The sequence below is a fragment of the Ammospiza nelsoni genome, chromosome 2 (genome assembly GCF_027579445.1).
Source record: "Ammospiza nelsoni isolate bAmmNel1 chromosome 2, bAmmNel1.pri, whole genome shotgun sequence".
In the NCBI taxonomy this organism is placed as follows: domain Eukaryota; kingdom Metazoa; phylum Chordata; class Aves; order Passeriformes; family Passerellidae; genus Ammospiza; species Ammospiza nelsoni.
Genome location: NC_080634.1, coordinates 55682296 through 55685725, shown reverse-complemented (window position 1 = coordinate 55685725; position 3430 = coordinate 55682296).

Here is a 3430-nt window from a genome sequence, read left to right as displayed (position 1 = left end):
CTGGGAGCCTGAGGCTGTGAGAAGAGGAAAACACAAAAAAGCTTTCTAACTCTGAAACTCAGCTTATTCAGCTCTCAGAAATACTCTCATTTCCAGAGGTCACGTCAGTCTGTTCTCTAGGCAAAGAAAGTTTCTTCCAAGGACACATTTAGCTAAAACCAATGCATTCCACAGCTCAGCATAAAAAAAGGTACCAACTGTGGGAGTTGCTGAGCAACCATCTGAGATTTATTAACTCAATTCCTGGAAAGCATAGATGTTAGCTATGGAAATTCAGGCTTGATTCATTTACCATTCCCTCCTGGTACCTCAGCTTATTGAAAGAAAAGGTAGTGCAGCAGGGAACTACTTTTAAGCAGCCCTGGTTTGCCCCCTGAAAGAGAATCTTTGATTGAATCTACTTTATGGGAAAATCACCAACCTTTCAAGCCTTCTTCATCCTTGAAATAGAAATAAGTCAGACGAGGTGATGAGACACAGTATCCACAACTCTCATGCCTGGACTAGCCAAACAGTCTTCTTCAACTCCCTTCTGTCCTGCTCTGCAGGCGGTTTCTGTCTCCTTTCTGCTTCCTAATCAGTGCCAAGGAGCCAGACACGAGCACAGAATGCAAATCCTGCTTCATCCTGGCTCCATGTGAAACAAGTTGGATTTTCATTTGAATAGCACTCTTCCTTGCTTCCTGAAACAGGCAGAGAGGCACACACAAACACATGTGGCAAAATGCACTTTGGACAAGCCAGCGGAGTGATCAGGTTATGTGAACCTTTTAAAGTCTGAAAAGGGAAGCACCTCACTCAGTAAAAAAAATCCCAGTAAAGTTTTACAGCTCCCTGAGGACTTTCATAGCAGGTGTTAAGGTATGACAGTGAAAGAGGTGGTCTTTCTGATCCCTTTCATGTTCTCATTAGGCACAGACAGCAACAGATATATTACTATCTATCAGCAGAAAGGAGAATGAAAAGCAAAAAGGGCTTGGGTCTGCTATCACAGACGCTCAAAAATGGTCCCTAGCTCTTCAGGAATCAAAAGCTTCCACCTGAAAAAGCAGCAACTTAAGATGAGTGCAAATGTTCTTTTGCAAGTTCAGTGATGTTATCATTAGGGGCACATCATTTGCCATCTCATTTCTGCCAGTGCTCCAAATTGCTTGAAAATGTTTCCTTCAGCCACCCTTAAAAAATGGCAGATGTTTAGAATCCATGGGAGTTTAAAACACTGCCACAATCTACAGGAACTGATTTGTTTTCCTTCATGGTCCTTACCCAACAGGGACAATTTGTGTGCAAATAATCTTCTGTTAATCAAAAGATATGGGTTCAACCTGTATAAATTGCCTGATGATACAAATAAACGTGCTTTATGGGCTCTCCTGCAAATATCATTTGTAGATCCAGGCTGCTTAATTCTTCATTGCTTCTGCCAAAAAAAACCAGAGCAGCTTTTCGCTCACAGATACATGGCATGAACACCTATGCCCTAGAACATGTAACTCAGAATTAAGAATGACAGTGAAAAAGAAATTACTAGAATTGCTTACATATAACAACTTCAATATTACAAGATATCAGTAAAAACAACCCCATAGTGTTTTTCCCTAAGTATATCAATGCCACAATTTCTTGCCAATGCTTGGGTTTTGCTTCACAAATAGTTAGCATAGAACTGGTGCAACTTTATTTCTGCTCCTGTTACTATGCAATGAAGAGTAAATGTACTGTAATGTTCAACAGCCTATCACAAGACACATAGGAAAGTGAAAAAACTTACTCTGTATATGAATGATCTGAGATTCCGCCTACTATAAACAGTCCCAGGCATTTTCACAGCTCAGACAGCAGCCCTGAACAAGAGACTTGGTACTTCACAGTGAATATTTCTGAAAGTAACTAACTGTACAAGAAAGTATAACAGACCACATGACTGTCATATGAATATCCTTGCACAATATTAATCCAGTTTCTTTCTATTATTACTTGCCAGCGGTTTTATCTTACTAAGTTACTCATACATGGACTACTCAGCAAGAGTGAGAGTTACAAAAAGATACTTTAAAACTGCCTCAAATGCATTGCAGGCATGGGGAGAACACACAGTGAGTGGATTCTGCTACTTATTCTAAATACTCTGCACTGTAAAAGGTCCATTTGCATGGGCTTCCTTTAGAGTAAGGAGCTTAAAAAGGAAAGCAATTAAAACAGGACCAAAAAAAACTTACAGAGGCAATAAAAGATTAAAAACTTGGTACATCTCTGGGAAGGTGAAAGCAAAACTGACTTCATAACAAGGCTAGTTCACTTTTGCTGGCATGTCAGCCTTGTGCAATTTCTACAGAAGAGGTTTTGAATAGCATTCTCACTGCTGGAGTGGGAGCACCACAGAGAGCTCATCATTGCTCCTGCTGAAGTTCTCGTCAGTACCCTAAATGCATGCATGCAAGATCCTCTGCTACATATGGATGAAGGTGGGGAAGTCGTGGAGTGCTGATGACTCAATTAATTAGCCTGTGCTGGACATTCACACATTAAACGTAAGCTTTGCAGTCTGCTAGTCTGTCAGCACACAGGTTTCATATTGCTCACATCAGCAGCTGAAAACTCTGTGAATAATGAAAAGGTAACAGAAGAACTTTGAAAGTATTAATACATCTGGTTTTAATTACCACTAGAGGGACTAAGAAAAAAAATAAAACATCTAAGATGATTAAGAGCATGGGACAATTTTTCTGTGAGGAAAGGCTGAGGGAACTGTGATTGTTCAAGCCTTGACAAAGCTTGACAAGGCCTTCAGTGTGTGAAGGGAGGGTGGAAAGAGGAGCTAGGCTCTTTTCACTGAGGTCCAGTGACAGGACCAGAGGCAATGGGCACAAAGTAAAATATGGAAAGTTCCCTCTGAACATCAGGAAACATTTCTTCATTGTGAGGGTGACCAAGCACTGGCACAGGGAGGTTGTGCAGTGTCCATCCTTGGAGGTATTAAAAACTCATCTGGACTCAGTCCTAGACAATCTGCTCTAGGTACTCACTTTGGGCAGGGGGGCTGGAGAAGACGGCCTCCAGAGGCCACAGAATCATAGAAAGGTTTGGGTTGGAAGGGCATTAAAGATCATTTAACTCCAATATCCCCAGTAATGTGCAGGGGATGCTACCCACTAGATCAGGTTGTTCAGGGCCCCATCCAACCTGGCCTGGAAAACTTCCAGGGATGGGAAACACACAACTTCTCTGGGTAGCCTGTTGCACCCTCACAGTAAAGAATTTCCTCTTAACATGTAATCTGAATCTCTCCTCTTTTAATTTAAAACTGTTTCCCCTTGTCCTATTTACATCTGTCCATGTAAAAAGTCAACCTCCCTCTTTTTTTATAAGCTCTCTTAAAGTGCTGGAAGGCTGCAATGAGGTCTCCCTGGAGTCTTCTCTTCTTCAGCAA